At 50.3% G+C, this 22,856-nt stretch overlaps 1 protein-coding gene across 3 annotated transcripts in view; it reads left to right on the top strand.

The window, feature by feature from the left end:
* Positions 1–22,856, top strand: part of LOC119975083 (aldehyde dehydrogenase, dimeric NADP-preferring-like) — a 47,271-nt gene that overhangs the window by 1,086 nt on the left and 23,329 nt on the right. Inside the window, exon 1 of one of the 3 annotated variants that reach the window (XM_038814591.1) lies at positions 612–630. The exons of 1 other annotated variant lie outside the window; for it this stretch is intronic. The gene's annotated coding sequence lies outside the window, so the exon portion shown is untranslated. Of the gene's footprint in view, positions 1–611; positions 631–14,215; positions 14,332–22,856 lie in introns of those variants that run through there. One more of the 3 variants, XM_038814592.1, reaches the window with a different exon arrangement.

Raw genomic sequence — 22,856 nt, 5'->3', positions numbered from 1 at the left:
AGCTCATAATATCCTTTCTGGCAGTCATTTTAAAACTCAGGGTCGCGACCCGCGGGCGGGTCGAGGGCAGGTGTCGGGAGCGATTTGTAACGGCGTTCCCGATCGCGGGAAGAAGTGCCCGACGACTAGCTTTCAAGAATGCCGGCCGTCCCGCGCATGTGTGCCCCCTCAGCCAGATGCAGCAGTGCACAGGCCTGGAGCCCAACTGGACACACCATCTCCTAAGCCCGTCAGCGTGTGTTCCAGGAGCAGAGTGTTTTTTTTACTCGATTAGTCTTCCCGCCAGAAGTGGCAGCAGAGAGCAGGTCACGCACCCGGTACACTGACATCACGTACTCTGGTTGCGGAATTACTGAAGAGAGCTTCCTCCATATTGTAGCTGCCAGCAAGCAAGCAAGAGGACAGCGTGAAGAACAGAAGAGGGATCATTTTGTAATGAACGAAGAGAGAGCCAGAGGCACAAACAGGCCAGGATCTCACAATTGAATCTGCTGGAGAGAGCTTCGCAGAAGAGTCCACAACAGGACCAGGGAGTGGTGGTGTGATCTCCAACCCGTGCAAGAAATGTAACATTGAATGACAAAGCAAGTGAGATTGTGAGGACCGAGCAGCCTCAGCTGTCGCATAAAGGTACGTGAAAATGGTGGATCACAAAGTTCATGCGGCGTGGGTTGCAAACATCAGCTGCCCTGGGTCGCGAAGGATGGCTGGTTGGTAAAAATGTGTCCCTGAAAATTAAGTTTGAGAAACACTGCTTTATGGAATGGAGCCATCCATCCTTACCTGGTATGGCCGATATGTGGTTGTCCAGCAAGCCACTTAGATACAGCCAACTGAGGAACATACAATAAATTCTGGCCTTTCCTGCGATGTCACATCCCCAAAAACAAATAAACCATTTTTAAGCCTGTAGAATCTTTCTTCCATATTTGATTTTCTACCTTTCCCAGTTATGTTGCTCCCAGGATATGGGTGTCGCTCTCCAGGCCAGCATTTACTGCCTATCCCGGATTGCCATTGAGAAGGTGATGGTGAGCTGCCTTCTTGAACCGCTGCAGTCCCTGTGGTGTAGGTGCACCCACTGTGCTGTTAGGGAGGGAGTTCCAGGATTTTGATCCAGCGGCAGTGAAGGAACGGTGAGGTATTGCCAAGTCAGGACGATGAGTGACTTGGAGGTGGTGGGGTTCCAATCTGTCTGTTGCACTTGTCCTTCTAGGTGGTAATGGTTATGGGTTTGGAAGGTTCTGTCGAAGGAGCCTTGATGAGCTGCTGCAGTGCATCTTGTAGATGCTACACACGGCTGCCACATGTATTAGTGATGGAGGGAGTGGATTTTGAAGGTGGTGGATGGAGGGCTGCTTTGTCCTGGATGAAGTTGAGCTCCTTGAGTGTTGTTGGAACTGCGCTCATCCAGGCAAGTGGAGAGCATTCCATTACACTCCTGATTTGTGCCTTGTAGATGGTGGACAGGCTTTGGGGGGAGGGGTGCTGGTCAGGAGTTGAGTTACTCGCCACAAAGTCCCCACCCAGTCTCTGACCTGCTCTTGTAACCACAGTATTAGTGCTAATCCAGCTCAGTTTCTGGTCAATGATAACCTCCAGGATGTTGATGATGGAGGCTTTAGTGGTGGCCATACCATTGAATAACCAGAAGAGATGGTTAGAGTCGCTATTGTTAGGGGTGGTCATTACCTAGTACTGGTGTGGCATAACGGCACACACACATTTGCTTTACAGCACCAGGGTCCTAGGTTCGATTCTGGCTTGGGTCACTGTCTGTGTGGAGTCTGCACGTTCTCCCCGTGTCTGCATGGGTTTCCTCCGGGTCCTCCCACAGTCCAAAGATGTGCAGGTTAGGTGGATTGGCCGTGATAAATTGCCCTTAGTGTCCAAAATTGCCCTTAGTGTTGGGTGGGGTTACTGGGTTATCGGGATAAGGTGGAGGTGTTGACCTTGGGTAGGGTGCTCTTTCCAAGAGCCGGTGCAGACTCGATGGGCCGAATGGCCTCCTTCTGCACTGTAAATTCTATGATAACTATTACTTCAATTCATGAGCCCAAACCTGAGTGTTGTCCAGGTCTTGCTGCATGTGAGAACGGACTACTTCAGTACCTGAGGGGTTGCGAATGGAACTGAACACAGTACACTCATCAACGAACCTCAAACCTCAATGAGGAAACCGGAGCACCCGGAGGAAACCCACGCAGACACGGGGAGAACGTGCAGACTCCGCACCGACAGTGACCTAAGCTGGGAATCGAACCCGGGACCCTGGCGCTGTGAAGCAACAGTGCTAGCCACTGTGCTACCGCGCCGCCCAGAGTGAAGCAACTGAAGATGGTTGGGCCGAGGTCACTATCCTGAGGAATTCCTGCAGCAGGGGTTCTGGAACTGAGATGATTGACCTCCAACCACCAAAGCCATCTTCCTTCACGAGAGCTGTGATTCCAACCATTGGAGAGTTTTTCCCCTGATCACCATTGACTTCAATTTTGCTCGGGTTCCTTGGTGGTGCTGCTTCGACACCGAGCGTAGTCACTCTCGTTCCTGATTGCTGCTCGTCGCAAAAGGACGCACACGGGGGCATTAACTCAAATCACACCTTGTGAAGCATTGCCTACCGACTGGGTGACCAGGCCAGGACATGATGCTGAGTGAGTGCTCCTGTTTAATGACAAAGGTTTGCACAGACCCCATCTGCTGGTCCTCAACCTCACTCAAAATCTCGTGAAATTTTCCCAGATGCGTGGATCCCAATAGCTCTCGGTCTCCTCATGGTAGAAAGGCAATAGGAGGGTGGCATGGTGGCGCAGTGGTTAGCACCGCTGCGTCACGCCGCCGAGGACCCGGGTTCGATCCAGCCTCTGGGTCACTGTCCGGGCGGATTTTTCACATTCTCCCCGTGTCTGCGTGGGTTTCGCCCCCACAACCCAAAGATGTGCAGGTTAGGTGGATTGGCCACGCTAAATTGCCCCTTAATTGGGAAAAAAACAAATAAAGGCAATAGAAAAGCACCGGAAGTGGTAAAGGAAAAGGATTATAAAAGTGATAATGAGAGGTTATCATCGTCGGGAAAGAACGACAGGCTTGAATTTACTCGGCACGTCCTGTAGTTGCTGTGGCAATTGTCACAAACACAGCAGCTAAACAGGCTGGAGTCTGTTGAGATTTCTCAATTCAAGTGAAGTCTTGTGTGAAAGACTTGGCTTTGGTAGATGTAGAAGGGATGTCCCCAGTTGGGGGGAGGACAAGAACTGAGGGACATAAATATAAACTGGTCACCAGTAAACCCAGCAGGAAACTCCGGAGAAATCGTCACCGCGGGGACTGTGATAATGGGGAGCCCGTGTCACATGGTTGGGATGCAGGGTAGAGTCGCATTTGAAGGGCATCTAGACAAATACATGAGGGAGAAAAGAATAGAAGAATACACTGATAGGAAGTAGAGCAGGAAGAGGTTCACGCGTGTCATAATATACACCAGCATATCATGATGCAGACACACACTGATGGACACACACAGGGACCAATCAACATGTACAAACACCGCAGCCAATCACCAGTTAGAATACACACACTATAAAGGCAGAGGGCACCACGGTTCCCGCTCATTCTGGGTGCTGCCTCTCAGTGTAACAAGAACTCAACCAGCCCAGCATTGACTCACAACGCGTGCTGAGAGAATCAACTGGTTCAGACAAGGCTTAGGTCTCTAGTTTAAGTTAGCATCATTTAGACCCACAGTTAGAAGTTAGTTAATAAAATTGAGTTGAACCTGCATCAGTGTTGGAAGTGTCTGTTCATCTCTCATGTCTACACCAGCCAACACTTCAACGGGGAGCATGATTCTTGACTGTTAGTTAAACAATCTTTTCTTTCCCAATTCCCCCATTTCTATAACTGGTAAACAGAAAGTTTGAAAGGGGTAGATGTTTGTTTTAATTTTGCCGCAGTTGTTTTTCGCCTGGGGATCTCTGGCGACTCACCTTCAATCTCTGGAGACTTCAGGGTCGTCCTCGAGGGTCAGCGACCCCCCCACATCTGCTGAATCAGACCCACAGGTCAGGAGCCCACCCCGCACGGGGTGAAGGGGAATGTGACCACGGCAGAGCATTGTGCAAATCAGCTCACTTCCCGTTTGCGGTGTCGAAATCTCGAAGTATCATTGCTGCCCTCCACCAGCCTTTGGCGACACCTTGTGACTCAGTGGGTTAGCATCCCATCCCCTGTGGCGGAGGCTCCGGGTTCGAGACCCACCCCAGGATTTGATGGCCAAGGAAGGTGCTTTCACAGTGCGGCCAAACAGGTTTATTATCAACTTGAAAAATCCTTCCAACACACAGCAATGGCAGGCGGTAAGAGTGGGTAGAGATTCCTTGTTATTTGAGGAACGGTTGAGGACTCTGCGTCTGTACTCGTTGGAGTTGAGAAGGATGAGGGGGGGGATCTTATTGAAACTTCCAGGATACTGCGAGGCCTGGATAGAGTGGACGTGGAGAGGATGTTTCCACTGGTAGGAAAAACTAGAACCCGAGGGCACAGCCTGAGACCGAAGGGACGATCCTTTAAAACAGAGATGAGGAGGAATTTCTTCAGCCAGAGGGGGTGAATCTGTGGAACTCTTTGCCGCAGAAGGCTGTGGAGGCCAAATCACTGTGGCTTTAAGACAGAGATAGATAGGTTCTTGATTAATAAGCGTATCGGGGGTTATGGGGAGAAGGCAGGAGAATGGGGATGAGAAAATATCAGCCATGATTGAATGGCGGAGCAGAATCGATGGGCCAAATGGCTTAAATCTGCTCCTATGTCTTATAGTCTGCCACGCGATGGATAGAATGTTGGAGCCTCCACCATCACCTCAGTGTCACAGCATACTTGTAAAGCTGGATGTTGCCACGGCAACTCGGGACTCCCTGAGTGATCTGTAACACACCAGCAGAACAGGAGAAAGGTGATGTTGATAAGTTTCAATTACCGTCAACATCAATGGTTGACCTGACTCAATAAATGGCGTTGCGGGGCTCGCAAAACACTGGCAACATACTTATTAAATGCTTCGCGTGGTGGAACAGCTCGTCAAACCATTGCCCTTTGAGACGTGCCCATGACGAGGTCACAGTGGGGCAGCTTCAGAGGGGAACACAAAACCTCAGAACAATGACACGCACTGTCTCTGTGATATGGAGCCATTGAACTGAACAAGTGACAGAAACAAATAGCCTTTAAACGTATGGGGTCAGCTTCAGGATACTCATTAGGGCTGTTGCTGGCGTAAAGATTCTAGCCGATAGATCAGCCGGCCCCAGCTGACTGGCTTGGTGCTGAGTTAGTAATTCCATCTCCCCAGTCCAACATTTACTGATTGAGCTCCTTTTGCAGCAGTGAGCAAGCACCTACTGCCCCCTGCTGGCCATTGAAGCTGTAACTGGCCTCCGGAACCATCATGTTTATTGACTGCAACCTCAGCGTGTGGGTGAGTGAGTGAACACTGCTGTCGCTGACGCTGTTAGGATGCAGGAAACCCTCGGAGAGAAAGCCCAGAGTTGACATCAGCCACAGCAGGGAAATATTTCATTTCGGGATTCTCCGTCGGAACCGGGAACGCGATTGGGCGGAGAATCGGTTTTGACGCCAAAATTGTGGCCGGCAGCGGTTTCACGCCAAATCGCAATTCTCCGGTTCCTCCACAGCGGCGTCAAGGCGTCCAGAATGCACGTACAGTAAACACCGTTTCCATTCCCACCCTGTATTCCCCGAGGCCCCAACCATTCTCCTTCTCCGATGGGCCGAGTTCCTGACACCGCTTGTGGTTTTAAAAGTCATGGAACAGGCTGCTTTCCCCTGTTTTTGTTATTTTACCTCTCCCACCCATGTCCCCCCCCCCCCCCCCCCCCCCCCCAACATCTACATCTATCACAGTTTACCCTCTGATTTTAGTTTCTCTGCTGTTTGACCTTTCACACCTTTCATTCTCTCTGGGGACTCCCATTTGCACTCTTTTCCCTTGGTTTCTGTGTCTATGACTCATCTTTCATTCCCTCGCCCCACAGTATAAATATCTCCCACTACCTGTGCCTTTTAGCTTTGACAAAGGGTCACCTGGACTCGAAACGTTAGCTCTTTTCTCTCCCTACAGACCTGCTGAGATTTTCCTGACTTTTCTCTTTTGGGTCGAATACTGTATGCAGTTCCTTATTCTCGCTCAGTGTGGACTGCCCGTGTCCTCATTAAACATGCAAACAAGATGGCCATTCGGCCCCTTGAGCCTGCTTCGCCATTGGAAAAGACCACGGCTGTTCTGGTTGTGTCGTAACAATGTTCTTTGCTGCTGCCCTCAGAAAGGACACCACTGTTCCACTGAGAGTGTTTCCAGTGCTCCGTGTGTCCTCTGGAGCTGAATGGTACTGATCAGGAACCAACCAAACACTTCCTGTAGCTGTGGGGGGGGGGGGAGAGCGGAGGTTTTGAGAGTCTGGCCTGGTGCGTGTTTTAGGTCCCAGAGAAGCAGGAGGAGGTGTTTAAATCGGCCCGATCACCGCAGCATCTGCTAATTCAGATTTCAGTTGATCGAAGGAGGTTGCTCCCTCCCCAACAGCTATGAGCAAAACATCGGGACAATAAGCCTTCTTCAGAGCTGCTATCACTGAAATGGAGAATCATAGAATCCTTACAGTGCAGAAGAAGGCCATTAGGCCCATCAAGTCTGCACCGACCCTACGAAAGCGCACCCTACCCAAGTCCTCTCCCCTGTCCACCACACCCTATCCCCGTAACTCCGTAAGCTAACCTCCACATCTTTGGACACTAAGGGGCAATTTAGCGGGGCAAATTCACCTCACCTGCACATCTTTGGACTGCGGGAGTAAACCAGAGCGCACGGGGGAAACCAAATTCTTTTTTTTTTCCAATTAAGGAGCAATTTGGCATGGCCAATTCACCTGCCCTGCACATTTTTTTGGGTTGTGGGGGTGAGACCCACGCACACCCACTGGGAGAACGTGCAAACTCCACACGGACATTCACCAGAGGCCGGAATTGAACTCGGGTCCCTGGCGCTGTGAAGCAGCAGTGCTAATCGCTGTGCCACCGTGCCAACCACTGCTTCCCAAGAGGCAGTTCAGAGGAGAAAATAAAAAAATAGAAAAGTGACAGAGGTCTTCTCTCCTGAATGAAAAATTAACGGAGAGGGCATTGGAAAATATCAAGATAGGCGCAAAATAAATCATTTGCTATTCAACAGCCTTCAGCCAGCTAATGCCATGGAACACGTCGCTGTGATATAAATCAAAATGATTCTGTAGAAAACCAAAGGCAGAGTCTGCCTAAAACTACTTTCTTATCTTGCTCTGTTCAACCATTTCACTTTGTGACTGAGATAAGCAATGTTTTATTACCGTTATTTATCTTCTTTGCTGGATAGCACATTGCTTCTTTGTTCGCCCCCTAATCTTTTCACTGAACTCTTGACCTCTGAAGTACCAAAATAACACGGCAATTATTCCTCGAGTCAAAACGTCATTTAAATTGCGATTCGCTGTGAATCAAGCCGTTTTTTAAAAAAATGTGTTTGCGATGAAAGTGTGGTTTTCTCAAGTCCCGTAACTCGGCGTGGGGCTTGTGAATAATTAAAACGACACGTCAGGATAGAATCATAGAATTTACAGTGCAGAAGGAGGCCATTAGGCCCATCGGGCCTGCACCGGCCCTTGGAAAGAGCACCCAACTCAAGCCCACACCTCCACCCTATCCCTGTAGCCCTACCTTGATCTAAAAGCAGGTGGGGGGGGGGGGAGTGGGGGGAGGGAGGGGAGGGGGAGAGGGGGGGGAGAGGGGGGGGAGGGGAGGGGGGGGAGAGGGGGGGGGAGTGGGCGGGGAGAGGGGGTGAGTGGGGGGGAGGGGAGGGGAGGGGGAGAGGGAGGGAGGGGGGTGGGAGGGGGGAAGGGGGAGGGGGAAGGGGAAGGGGGGTGGGAGGGGGGAAGGGGGAGGGGGGAAGGGGGAGGGGGGAAGGGGGAGGGAGGAGGGGGGGAGAGGGGGAGAGGGAGGGAGGAGGGAGGGGGGAGGGGGAGGGAGGAGGGAGGGGGAGGGGGAAGGGGGGAGGAAAGGGGGGAGGGGGAGGAGGGGGAGGGGGGAGGGGAGTAGGGGGAGGGGAGTAGGGGGAGGGGAGTAGGGGGAGGGGAGGGGGAGGGGAGGAGGGGGAGGAGGGAGGGGAGGGAGGGAGGGAGGAAGGGTGGAGGGAGGGGAGGGAGGGGGAAGGGGAGGGAGGGGGGGAGGAAGGGTGGAGGGAGGGGGAGGGAGGGGGAGGGAGGGGGGAGGGAGGGGGGGGAGGGAGGGGGGAGGGAGGGGGGGAGGGAGGGGGGAGGGAGGGGAAGGGAGGGGGGAGGGGGAGGGAGGGGGGGAGGGGGAGGGGGGAAGGGGGGACGGAGGAGGGAGGAGGGAGGGGGGAGGGAGGGGGGGAGGGAGGGGGGAGGGAGGGGGGAGGGAGGGAGGGAGGGGGCGAGGGAGGGAGGGAGGGGGGGAGTCAACTCAGGCCAATTTAAAAAGAGCAACTTGAACTCACTCCCAGTGAGATCTCCCAGTGAGCCGGAGAAGACACAGCCAGAGTGGGGCACAGCAAAGAGTGAGTTTGGGAATTTGAACCTAGGTGGGAATTCAAAATTGGGTGGGGGAAGGAGGTGCTTTTTATCCCTGGTTAGTGACTGGTAAGTAGTTTTTTCTATTCATTTATCTTATATATTTATTCTTTTGTGGTTTGGCATTGTAGTCGTATAAGTTAACCTGAGGTTTAAGACATGGCAGGAGATCCCAGACCCGTGTCATGCTCCTCGTGTGCGATGTGGGAGCTCAGGGACACGTCCACTGTCCCTGGCTCCTTCATGTGCAAGAAGTGTGTCCAGTTGCAGCTTCTGTTAGACAGGTTGACGTCTCTGGAGCTGCGGATGGATTCACTTTGGAGCATCCGCGATGCTGAGGGTGTCGTGGATAGCAAGTTTAGCGAGTTGGTCACACTGCAGGTGAAAATTACTGAGGGAGACAGAAAATGGGTGACCAAAAGACAGAGCAAGAGTAGGAAGGCAGTGCAGGTGTCCGCTGCGGTCATCTCCCTGCACAACAGATATACAGCTTTGGATACTGTTGAGGGAGTTGGCTCACCAGGGGAAGGCAGCAGCAGCCAGATTCATGGCACCATGGCTGGCTCTGCTGCACAGCAGGGCAGGAAGAAGAATGACAGGGCTATAGTGTAGGGGACTCAATCGTCAGGGGAATAGACAGGCGATTCTGCGGACGCAATCGAGACTCCAGGATGGTATGTTGCCTCCCTGGTGCAAGGGTCAAGGATGTCTTGGAGCGGCTGCAGGACATTCTGGGGGGGGGGGGGGGGGGGGGGGGAGGGTGAACAGCCAGCTGTCGTGGTGCACATAGGCACCAACGATATAGGTAAAAAACGGGATGAGGTCCTACAAGCTGAATTCAGGGAGTTAGGAGTTAAACTAAAAAGTAGGACCTCAAAGTTAGTAATGTTAGGATCGCTACCTGTGCCATGAGCTAGTCAGAGTAGGAATGTCAGGATAGATAGGATGAATGCGTGGCTTGAGAGATTGTGCAAGAGGGAGGGATTCAAATTCCTGGGGCATTGGAATCGGTTCTGGGGGAGGTAGGACCAGTACAAACCGGACGGTCTGCACCTGGGCAGGACTGGAACCGATGTCCTGGGGGGGGGGGGGGGGGGGTGTTTGCTAGAGCTGTTGGGGAGGGTTCAAACTAGTGTGGCAGGGGGATGGGAACCGATGCAGGAAGTCGGAGGGAAGTAAAACGGGGCCAGAAACAAAAAGCAGTAAGTGGAAAAGTGTAAGGCAGAGAAGCTATGTCAAAAATCAAAAAGGGCTATAGTACAGGGTGCAGTTACTGAGGAGAGTGTGAAAAGGGAGGTTGTCAATGCAGGATTGAGGGTGTTGTACTTAAATGCACACAGTATACGGAACAAGGTAAATGAGCTTCTTGCGCACATTGAAATTGGCCGGTACGCTGTTGTGGGCATCACAGAGATGTGGCTGCAAGGGGATCAGGGCTGGGATCTAAATATCCAAGGATATATGTCCTATCGAAAGGACAGGCAGATGGGCAAAGGGGGCGGGGTGCATTGTTAGTAAGGAATGAAGTTAAATCGATAGCAAGTAGCAATATAGTATGAGTGCAAATTAGCTAATAATATAAAAGAAGCTAGGAAGAGATTTTTTTCAATATATGAAAGGTAAGAGAGAGGCAAAAATAGACATTGGACCACGAGAAAATGTGGCTGGAGAAGTAATAATAAGAAACAAAAAAAATGGCAGAGGAACTGAATAGTTACTTCGCATCAGTCTTCACGGTGGAAGACACCAGTGGGATGCCAGAGCTCCAGGAGAACCACGGGGCAGAGATAAGGGCAGTGACCATTACTAAGGAGAAGGTTTTGGGGAAACTGAAAGGTCTGAAGGTGGATAAGTCACCTGGACCGGATGGACTACACCCCAGGGTCCTAAAAGAGATAGTTGAGGAAATTGTGGAGGCATTAATGATGATCTTTGTGGAGGCAGGAAGGGTACCAGAGGACTGGAAAGTAGCTAATGTAACACCACTGTTTAAGAAGGGAGGGAGGCAGAAGATGGGAAATTATAGGCCGGTTAGCCTGACTTCGGTCATTGGTAAGATTTTAGAGTCTGTTATTAAAGATGAGATCGCAAAGCACTTGGAAGTGCATGGTGAAATAGGACTGAGTCAGCACGGCTTTGTCAAAGGGAGGTCGTGTCTGATAAATCTATTCGAGTTCTTTGAGGAAGTAACAAGCAAGTTAAACAAAGGAGAACCAGTGGACGTGATTTATTTAGATTTCCAGAAGGTCTTTGACAAGGTGCCGCATGGGAGACTGTTAAATAAGTTAAGAGCTTATGGTGTTCAGGGTAAGATCCTGGCATGAATAGAGGATTGGCTGACTGGCAGAAGGTAGAGAGTGGGGATAAAGGGGACTTTTTCAGGATGACCAGCCGGTGACTAGTGGTGTGCCTCAGGGGTCTGAGCTGGGACCACAACTATTTACATTATACATTAATGATCTGGAAGAAGGTACTGAAGGCACTGTTGCTAGGTTTGCAGATGATACAAAGATCTGTAGAGGGACAGGTAGTATTGAGGAAGCAAGGGGGCTGCAGACAGACTTTGACAAGCTAGGAGAGTGGGCAAAGGAGTGGCAAATGAAATACAATGTGGACAAGTGTAGGTTATGCATTTTGGAAGGAGGAATTTAGACATGGACTATTTTCTAAATGGGGAAATGCTTTGGAAAGCAGAAGCACAAAGGGACTTGGGAGTCCTTGTTCACGATTCTCTTAAGGTTAATGTGCAGGTTCAGTCGTCAGTTAAGAAGGCAAATGTAATGTTAGCATTCATGTCGAGAGGGCTCGAATACGAGACCAGGGATGGACTTCTGAGGCTGTAAAAGGCTCTGGTCAGACCCCATTTGGAGTATTGTGAGCAGTTTTGGGCCCCGTATCTAAGGAAGGATGTGCTGGCCTTGGAAAGGGTCCAGAGGAGGTTCACAAGAATGATCCCGGGAATGAAGAACCTCTCGTATGAGGAACGGTTGAGGACTCTGGGTCTGAACTCGTTGGAGTTTAGAAGGTTGAGGGAGGATCTTATTGAAACTTACAGGATACTGCGAGGCCTGGATAGAGTGGACTTGGAGAGGATGTTTCCACTTGTAGGAAAAACTAGAACCAGAGGACACCATCTCAGACTAAAGGGACGATCCTTTAAAACAGAGGAGGAATTTCTTCAGCCAGAGGGTGGTGAATCTGTGGAACTCTTTTCCACAGAAGGCTGTGGAGGCCAAATCACTGAGTGTCTTGAAAACAGAGACAGATAGGTTTTTGATCAATAAGGGGATCAGGGGTTATGGGGAGAAGGCAGGAGAATGGGGATGAGAAAAATATCAGCCATGATTGAATGGCGGAGCAGAATCGATGGGCCGTGTGGCCTAATTCTGCTCCTTTGTCTTATGGTCTTAACCCAATTCCCCCACCTAACCTTTTTGGACACTAAGGGCAATTTATCATGGCCAGTCCATCTGCACATCTTTGGACTATGGGAGGAAACCGGAGCATCCGGAGGAAACCCACGCAGACACGGGGAGAACGTGCAGACTCCGCACAGTCACTAAGGCCGGAACCGAACCCGGATCCCTGGCGCTGTGAGGCAGCAGTGCTAACCACTGTGCCACCGATCCAGGATGATGGTCGAAGAATTCTGACCAAGGACATGATTGCAGCTCTGGAACTCAGTCTGGTGGCCTGATTCGAGGTACCTTATATGTCAAAGCGAGAAGGGGCAAGAAGGGCTCGAAAACCACAGCCCACAAGGACCTTCTTGCCACAGTCAGGTATGTCGTGGGGTACAATCCGTTCAATGGGCTGACCATCCGGGAATGAGCTCCTGCACACGGGTCTTACCAAGCAATGTGTGTTGTAAGTATATATTATTGCTTAGTGGGCTACTAAAAATGTTCCAATTGTATTCAGAGTTTGTTTTATATTATTGATACTTAGTACTGTGCTGTTCTTTGTGTTGCTTATTTCAGGCTGGTTGGCGTAGTGTTGACAAAGACCACAAATAGCTTTAACTTAAACAAAGCTATAAATTGATGAACACTACTAACTTGGACTCGACACGTACTCCTAAAGAATACACAGTTGATTAATAACACTCATCTCCAGCCAATCTCACTACTGGTTTAAACTATGATCTGCTCTCACTTACACTCTCTGCACTTCTGACTCTCACTAGCTAACTCCTGCACACACTCACCCACAAGGCTTAGCATCACTGCCTCATATAGTTGTAACTGTAGCTCCCTCTAGTGGCTACTCTTGACAATTCATTAACCCTTGCAGTGCTGATAGTTATGATAATACCCCAAGTACGGGTTCTGGAACTTGCAGGGAAGTGAAGTCCCCTCGTTTAAGACTCTTACAGATTTATGGCGACCACGACAGGACTCCGAAAGGTAGAGAAATGGCAAAACGAACTTTTGATGGGTCTGTCATGAAAAGTGTGGCAGGGAAATTGCCCCTCAACCAAAAGTGGGTGCAAGTTATCCTGGAGGGGGAATGCACTGGTAGGCGGGACTGCACAGTCGACACTGGGATCCCCCTGCAGGCGAGCCTTGGGAACAGCAGCTTGGCAGCAGGGCGGGAGAAATGAGGCAGTAAGTCAGGCGGGTACTTGCGGAGAGAGAACAAAGAACAAAGAACAAAAAAAAGTACAGCACAGGAACAGGCCCTTCGGCCCTCCAAGCCTGCGCCGACCATGCTGCCCGTCCAAACTAAAATCTTCTACACTTCCAGGGTCCATATCCCTCTATTCCCATCCTATTCATGTATTTGTCAAGATGCCCCTTAAACGTCACTATCGCCCCTGCTTCCACCACCTCCTCCGGCAGCGGGTTCCAGGCACCCACTACCCTCTGTGTAAAAAACCTGCCTCATACATCTCCTCTAAACCTTGCACCTTGCACCTTAAACCTATGCCCCCTAGTAATTGACCCCTCTACCCTGAGGAAAAGTCTCTGACGATGCACTCTGTCTATGTCCCTCATTATTTTGTAGACCTCTATCAGGTCGCCCCTCAACCTTCTTCGTTCCAGTGACAACAAACCGAGTTTATTCAACCACTCCTCATAGCTAATGCCCTCCATACCAGGCAACATCCTGGTAAATCTCTTCTGCACCCTCTCTAAAGCCTCCACGTCCTTCTGGTAGTGTGGCGACCAGAATTGAACACTGTACTCCCAAGTGCGGCCTAACTAAGGTTCTATACAGTTGCAGCATGATTTGCCAATTCTTATACTCAATGCCCCAGCCAATGAAGGCAAGCATGCCATTTGCTTTCTTGACTACCTTCTATAACGGCCAGATGTTGTGCTGAAGTGATGTCCCATGAATGAGGGGGGGGGGGGGGGGGGGGGGGAGAGAATCTAATGGAAACGTATAAAAATTGGGACGGTGTTGGAAAGGCTGGACTCAGGAATGTTTTATCCTCTGGCTGGGGGCCTGGACCAAGGAGTCGCAGTCCCTGGATAAGGGGGTCGGCCATTTTGGACCGAGATGAAGAGAGGTTTGAGAGAGTGACTGTGAGGCAGATGCAAAAGGGTTAATGAAACAGGGCAGTGAAAGATTTGAGCTGGAAAGAGAAAGGTAGTTAAGTCGGTCCCTGGAGAATCAGTGTGTTAACAGTCAGCATCAGGTGCAGAGGGGAATAGGATGTGCGTTGGGGCCACCCTGGGGATGCCCCGACTGTAAGGTAAATTGAAAGAGTGTCGTACCTCTATCTGTGGCACCTGTGAGACAGGATCGGTGCCTCCAGCATCCAGGTTGCATAGAGAAGCTTTGGAAAGGGAGGGTCGGGCTTGCTGTGTATAAAAAAAAAGGTAAAGCAGCTGAAGGAAAGGTGAATTGTAATTTATTTATCTTGCTTGCTTCTATTTTAAGTTTAAGAATATAAGACAAATTTAGCAAGATTGGAGAATACAAAGGAAGTTCTTGATAATAATGTACGTGTTTAATCTTTATTGTGTTCTTTGGCACTTTGAGTTTAAAGCTCATTATAGGAATTTGTATGTCTAGGAAATTTGTGGGAATATGAAAGTGCGGACGTGATTACTGACTGCGCCGGTATCAATTATGTGTGGAATGTAGAAGGCCCATTTCCTGTGGGTGTAAATCTCGTTCTGGCTGCCAAATCTCGCGAGAGGGCCATAACGGGATTTGCACTGGCAAGATCTCAGTTTGAGATCTCCCCCGCCCCCTACTGGTGATGTGATCAGGTTCGGGTCACCCTGGTGGGTGTGTGGTGTGGGGTGGGTGACCCGATCTTTCAGTGGTGGGGTACTTGTCCTTCCGTGTGCGAGGGTTGGGGGGTATTTCCCTTGTCTCTGGGGAGGGTTCCTATATCCGTGGTGGGGGGGCTCATATCCATGGGGGGGTGTCCTGATGTCCATGTGGTGGTAGGGCCGGTGTATTCTGCCGCAAGCGCAACGGGGTGTCTTCTCCGCGCTGGCCCTGGCAGAGCGCTACAGGGGCCGGGACGGAAGGAAGGAGTGCCCCTACGGCACAGGCCCGTCCACAGATCGGTGGGCCCCGATCGCGGGCCAGGCCACTGCGGGGACCCCCCCAGGGCCAGATGCCACCGCGCCCCCCCCCCTCCGAGGACCGCAACAGCCGGCCTCCAGCCAGGTCCCGCCGTGTGGGACCATGTCCAAACCACTCCGGCGGGCCAGAAACCGACGGCCGCTCGGCCCATCGGGGCCCGGAGAATTGCCGGGGCCCCCCCCAACGGCCCCCTGACCGGGGTGGCGTGATCCCCGCCCACGCCCGAAAGCCGGCGCCGGAGAATACGGCAGCCGGTGTCGGAGTGGCGGGGCTGGATTCGCGCCGCCACCCCGGGGAATCCCGCCCAATATATACCTCGATCAGATCCCCTCTCATCCTTCTAAACTCCAGCGAGTATAAACCCAAACTGTTTAATCTCTCCTCACACGCCAACCCTTTCATCCCCGGAATCAATCTGGTGAACCTCCTCTGAACTGCCTCCAATGCCACTACATCCTTCCTCAAATAAGGAGACCAAAACTGGACACGATACTCCAGATGTGGGGCTGGATTCGTCAGAAATGGGGCTATGTCTCCACGCCGGCTTAAAAACGTTGGCGTTTCTTGCAGACTTTGCTTAAAAATTGTTTTTTTATACCTATTCACCTACCTTGAAGGAGCCACACTTCCAGAATCCAGGGACTTTATCATAAGAAATGGATCCACTATCTCTGATGCCACCTCCATTAATAATAATTAATAATCTTAATTGTCACAAGTAGCCTTACATTGCAATGAAGTTACTGTGAAAAGCCCCTAGTTGCCTCATTCCGGTGCCTGTTCGGGTACACAGAGGGAGAATTCAGAATGTCCAAATTACCTCACAGCAAGTCTTTCGAGACTAGTGGGAGGAAACCGGAGCACCCGGAGGAAACCCACGCAGACACGGGGGAGAACGTGCAGACTCCGCACAGACAGTGAACCAAGCCAGGAATCGAACCTGGGACCCTGGCGCTGTGAAGCCATAGTGCTATCCACTGTGCTACCATGCTGCCCTTATTACCGGATGACTCTACTTTCTCAGAAGACTTCTCGCTATGGGAAGGATGTGGAAGCATTGGAAAGGGTGCAAAGGAGATTTACCAGGAAGCTTGCTGCCTGGTTTGGAGGGTAGGTCTTATGAGGAAAGGTTGAGAGAGCTAGGGCTTTTCTCTTTGGAGCGAAGGAGGATGAGAAGGCGACTTAATAGAGGTTTATAAGATAATGAGGGGGATAGATAGAGTGGACGTTCAGAGACTATTCCCTCGGGTGGATGTAGCTGTTACAAGGGGGCATAACTATAAGATTCAGGGTGGGAGATATAGGAGGGATATCCGAGGTAGGTTCTTTACTCAGAGGGTGGTTAGGGTGTGGAATGGACTGCCTGCTGTGATAGTGGAAGTCGGACACTTTGGGAAATTTCAAGTGGTTATTGGATAGGCACATGGAGCACATCACAATGACAGGAAGTGGGATAGCTTGATCTTGGTGTCGGACAATGCTCGGCACAACATCGAGGGCCGAAGGGCCTGTTCTGTGCTGTACTGTTCTATGTAGCATGGAGTCCATCAAGTCCTGGAGAATTATCTGCCTTTAATTCCATTAGTTTATTCAATACCTTCTCCCTATTGATGGTTATTGTGCCAAGTTCCTCTGCATTAACTATAATTTAATTTTATAAATTATCATCTGCCATGAAGACAGACAAAATATTGGTTCAGTGCCCCCGCCATCTCCGTGTTCCCCATTGTTACCTCGGTGGTATCGTCCCCTAAAGGGCCAACATTTACTTCAGCTATTCTCTTCCTCTTTATATACTTATAGAATCATAGAATCATACAATCATAGAATCCCTACAGTGTAGTAGGAGGCCATTCAACCCATCAAGTATACTGACCCTCTGAAGGAGCACCCCACACTATCCCCAAAACCCCACCTCGGGTCAATGTAGCCTGGCTAATCCACCTGACCTGCAGGTCTTTGGACTGTAGGTGGAAACCGGAGCACCCGGAGGAAACCCACGCACACACGGGGAGAACCTGGAACCTCCACACAGTCACCCGAGGTCGGAATCGAACCCGGTCCCTGGTTCTGTGACACAGCAGTGCTAACCACTTTGCCGCTTCTGGTATCAGAGTTTATGTTTTCTGCTAGTTTCCTCTCATCGCTCATCTAAGCTCTTTTGGTTTTATTTTTAGTAGCGTTTTGCTCAACCTTAAAGTTCTCCCAATCCTCCAGCTTAGTACTATATTTTGCAGTATGGTATACCCTAGTTTTTGCCTTTTTGTCTTCCTTGACTTCCTTGTTTAGCCATGGAATATTTTTCTCCCTTTCATTTTAATTGAGAGAAATGTAATATCTCCCTGATATTCCAGCTGGTTTAGCTCACTGGGCTAAATCGCTGGCTTTTAAAGCAGACCAAGCAGGCCAGCAGCACGGTTCGATTCCCGTACCAGCCTCCCCGAACAGGCGCCACAATGTGGTGACTAGGGGCTTTTCACAGTAACTTCATTGAAGCCTACTCGTGACAATAAGCGATTTTCATTTTCATTTCACCATTGTTCCTCAACTGTTCCACCCTCAATTATTTGTGCCCAGTCTACTTGGGCCAACTTTTTCTTCAGGCCTGTATAATAACTTCTGTCCAACGCTAAAACTCGAGTATGGCCCTCTCTCTTCTCTCGCTCGATCTGAATTTGAAATTCAAGCATGCTGTGATCACTCCTTCCAAGAGGATCCTTAATGACTTATCACCCTTCTTCGTGATGTAACCACCTGGTGTGGCCACGTCCCGATTACAAAATGGACACTTTGCAAAGAATGCAGGGAAAATGGACAATACTAAGAAAGCAAGCAGGTGCAAGGATTGTCTGTTGATTGGAGCTGTAGCTCCCAGACAAGACCGATACCGCAAAACCATTACCATACCAATGAGCCATCTCCGGGGACAAAAGAGAAACATTTAGGTAAACGATACTAAAGCAGACACCCCGGTGCCAGAGGAGACTAGAACAAAGCAGGCCAACAGCCACCTAAGACACGCCCAGCCATCAGGGCACCCAACGCTTTATCGGTCGAGATCGATACCGATGATCAAGATGCGGTCCAATTAATTGGGGCCAAGTTCAAGTCCCGCCCAAAAGCGCACGAAGCCCCCTTTGGGTATAAGAAGAAGCCCCCAAGAGAGAATCGCTCTCTTGACCTTGGCTCTCAGCGAGGAGAGGCCTGCCTAGCAGCTGCACCAGAGCAAGTAAGTCCAAAGTCAACGCACGCTACGAGACAGACGCTCCTAGCTACTATTCCGTACCAGCTTAACCCCAGCAGCCTCAGAACCGGACAACGGCCATTGTTCCTCTGACTGAGTGGGCGCCCGAAGCTAAGTATAGGCTTTAGTAGTAGTGATAGTTTAGTTGGTAGAGTTTTGTGCATGAGTATATTTGACTGTGTGTGTAAATAAATGAGCATTGATTTTGAACTTACTAACTGGTGTATCGAGTCTTTGATCAGTATTCGGCTTTGAAACTTGTGGCGGTATCGAGAGATACCTGGCGACTCTGGAGCAAACGTAATTAGAACTAAGGAAGGTGACCACATTAACTGCCATAAACAGAGCCAATTAAAGAGAGAACACAACGAGCAACAGTGACATAATACTAAATCTAAAATAGCCTGCTCCCTGGTTGGCTCCACAACATATTGCTCTCAGAAACAACCCCTCATAGACTCAATGGAATTTCCCTCGAGGCTACGCTTGCCAATTTGATTAATCCGGTCAATGTGCATGTTAAAGTCACCCAGGATTACTGTTGTGCCATTCTCACAAGCCCTCAATATTTCTTGGTTTGTACTATGCCCCACTTTGAAGTCTTGCTCGGGGACCTGTAAATTACGCCTGCCAAGGAGTTAACTTTGTGATCGGGGAGCACTTTTTTAGAAGGGAACCCCTGTCTCTGAATCCCTGATTTGCCGGTGTGTTTAGCCCCCGTCCGCCCAGCCCTCTGAAATCACACAGAGTGCCGTTTAACCAGGGGGAGGTGGCCATGAACCTGGGCGAGTTTCACACAACTTTCCTTGCAAACGTTCCAGGGCCCTGCTCCAATTTGGGAAAATTCCACCTGTGAAGTGAAGCTGTGTTACCTCTCTCAGATAAAAGAAGGGTTGTGGGGATAGGTAAACTTATTTTCAATGTTCAGCCTTTTTTCAGAAGCTGCAACAGCAGAGACTGTCGTTTGATCTTTCATAAACTGCAAAGATAAAGCACCAATTACATTCCTTTGGTGTGAACGTTTACAGGCTGCCTTTTGTTTTGGGCTAAGTATAAGTGGAGTTTTACTTCTTGGGAATTATCTTTGTTTTGAGTTTTAATTACAGGCCCTTCAGAAGCTTAAAGAAAGTCATGTAATGTAATTTGTGTATTTTTCAACCTTGTGCTATTTTCCTCTGCTTCTGTGTGGAATAAATGGATTTGTCGCTTGTGTGGATGACGTTTGCAATTCAGATTAGAAATATTTCATTTAAAAGGTTTTTTTTTCTTGAGAACCATCAGAGCTCTTGAAATTCCGAGCAAAACGTTCCGAAATCTGGGGTAGTTATCGGGAAAAGCTAAAAAATTTTAAAAAAAAAAAGAGTACCCAATTCTTTTCTTTTCCAATTAAGCGGCAATTTAGCATGGCCAATGTACTGTGCACATCTTTGGGTTGTGGGGGTGCGACCCATGCAGACATGGGGAGAAGGTGCAAACTCCATACGGACAGTGACCCAGGGCCGGGATCGATCCCGGTTCCTCAGCGCTGCGAGGCAGCAGTCTTTAAAACACAAAATTAGAGAAAAAAATTAGAAAAAATATTTTTTCCAATTAAGGGGCAATTTAGCATGGCCAATCCAGCTACCCTGCACAGGGGCAGCACGGTAGCATGGTGGTTAGCATAAATGCTTCACAGCTCCAGGGTCCCAGGTTCGATTCCCGGCTGGGTCACTGTCTGTGCGGAGTCTGCACGTCCTCCCCGTGTGTGCGTGGGTTTCCTCCGAGTGCTCCGGTTTCCTCCCACAGTCCAAAGATGTGCAGGGTTAGGTGGATTGGCCATGCTAAATTGCCCGTAGTGTCCTAAAATGTAAGGTTAAGGGGGGGTTGTTGGGTTACGGGTATAGGGTGGATACGTGGGTTTGAGTAGGGTGATCATTGCTCGGCACAACATCGAGGGCCGAAGGGCCTGTTCTGTGCTGTACTGTTCTATATCTTTGGGTTGTGGGGGTGAAACCCACGCAGACACGAGGAGAATGTGCACGGGACCGAACCCGGGTCCTCAGTGCCATAGGCAGTAGTGCTAACCACTGCGCCGCCTTGCTGCCCCGAGACAACAGTGCTAACTACTGCACCACCGTGCCACCCAAGGCAACAGTGCTAACCACTGCGCCACCGTGCTACCCTTGGGGGGGGAAAATAAAACAACACGACTTTGAAACCAAAACAAAACCAGCCTGAAGCCCAGTTCATAGAAGCAGTGGATTGTTACGGCGCGGAAGGAGGCCCTTCGGCCCATCCTGTCTGCACCGACTCTCCAAACATTTAGCGCCACTCCCCTGCCTTTCCCCCATTACCCCTGTACATCGATTTTATTCAAGTAATGATGTAGGGTGCCCCCAGAGCTTCACCCTGGGTCTCTGGATTACTCGTCCAGTGACAGTATCACTGCACCACCGTCTCCTGCCTAGAGTTTGAACTAAGACTTTGCTAATCCAGATGAGGGCTTTTGTCCCACCCTCTTCCAAGGCAGTGGGAAGGATGCATAAGTGACCAGATGATACTGCAGCCTTTCCCCGCACAACATGCCCCAGACATACCAGAGTCCCAAAGAACTAACTACTGTAGTTGTTGTACTCATACGAACGGTACTATATTGCAATGTACATCGTGGGGTAGTACCCCAGATGATAAATTTAGTGGACATGGGACTACCTTCATGAATAAACATCAAACATGAGCATTGCAGAATTTAATGCTGCATCAGGCATTGAGGGAATTCTGGGCTTGAGCCAGTGCTGTGCTTGATGAGGATGAACCCATTAATCTCTATGAGGGAATCCATCGAACCCTCACTCCCATGGTCAGGTCAGACGTAGCTCGATATGTCACGTGGCAGCTATATTTAACACCAGAGGGCAGCACGGTGGCCTAGTGGTTAGCACAGCTGCCTCACGGCGCTGAGGTCCCAGGTTCGATCCCGGCTCTGGGTCACTGTCCGTGTGGAGTTTGCACATTCTCCCCCTGTCTGCGTGGGTTTCGCCCCCACAACCCAAAAATGTGCAGGGTAGGTGGATTGGCCACACTAAATTGCCCCTGAATTGGAAAAAATAATTGGGTACTCTAAATTTAAAAAAAAATATTTAACACCAGGACATCACTGATAATTAATCTAGATTTAGATACTTCACACAAAACTGTTAGAAATAGGTCACAGTAAACATTAAATGGGATGAATGTCGTGGAACAGAATGAGTTAGAGGGGGAACAGATTCTGACCGTCGCAGAATGAGGTGGGGGATTGGAAAAACATGCCCCCCCCCCCCATCCCACAGGAATAAGGCAAAAAGAGAGGATAGAAATATCTCTGCTGAAAATGATGTTTGCACAAGGTATGGCTCATGGTTCGTGGAGCAGGCCCATGGCAACTTCCAGAGGATTGTTAAAGGGAGATTCCCTCCTGGGGTCCCTGATAAATATCTTAGAGATATAGCCACTCACCAAGTTCCCACTGATATCTGCAAAGTCAAAGGGCTGAGGCAGGTGTACTGAGTGATGCATGAGGACCACTCAGAGAAGAGCAGTGTGGGCGTGCCAGGGTTGGCTTTGTGTGATTTCACCCTTAAGGAAGAGGAAAAGCCTAATCATCTTTTAAGAGTTGAAAACATTGTTGTGGACGATCAGGGTCATATGTCACATTATGGCCAACACCACAGCTACATGACACAAGTGGGTGTGATCACTTGTCTGGGTGTAGAGGGGAGGCTTATGTTGGGCCATATGGTGCTTCTGAAAATGCAGCATCAACCTGTGAGGTTGTCAGCCGTCCGAGTGTCAATCACGGACCCGGCGAATCCCGCACCGATTTTCCTGGGAATCGATTGTGTTCCCCCAGTGTCGGTGCTAGCCCCTCAGCGATCGCTGAATCAGTCCAGGTTCGGTGCCAGTTTTGTTCTCCTGAAAGTCCACATATCCTGCCCCGGTGTCAACATTTAGAATGGAATTCTCTGTTGCCTGATGCCGATATTGTAATTGGGGATCGGGCGGAGAATGGGCTCTGTCAATGAAATCAGGGCCGGCGCCGATTTGACACCGATCAGACATGGCGTAATTGTGTCACGTGCCGCTGCAACGGCGTTGACCCATCATCGGCCGGCCCTCCCCCTGATGATCCGCCTCCGACTGGCCGAGTTCCCAACTGCGCGGTTGGCGTGTAGTCTCAGCCACTGGGAACCCAGCGTGCCGGCTGCGGACTGTGTCCAGCGTTGCCAGATTCGGCCGGGATATGTGCCACTCGCCAGGGGGGCTTCCGCGAGGGCTGAGGGGACAGGTGGGGGGGAGGGAGGGGGTGGCCTGTGGGGTCGTGAATGGTGGGTCAGGTCCGCGCACGGCCGGCACCGTACTGTACGGCGCGACTGCTGCAAGTCGTCCCCGTGCGCATGTGCGGCCACGGACCC

The sequence above is a fragment of the Scyliorhinus canicula genome, chromosome 12 (genome assembly GCF_902713615.1).
Source record: "Scyliorhinus canicula chromosome 12, sScyCan1.1, whole genome shotgun sequence".
NCBI lineage: Eukaryota > Metazoa > Chordata > Chondrichthyes > Carcharhiniformes > Scyliorhinidae > Scyliorhinus > Scyliorhinus canicula.
The sequence above is the reverse complement of the archived record's forward strand: the minus strand, read 5'-3'. Positions and strand labels throughout refer to the sequence as shown.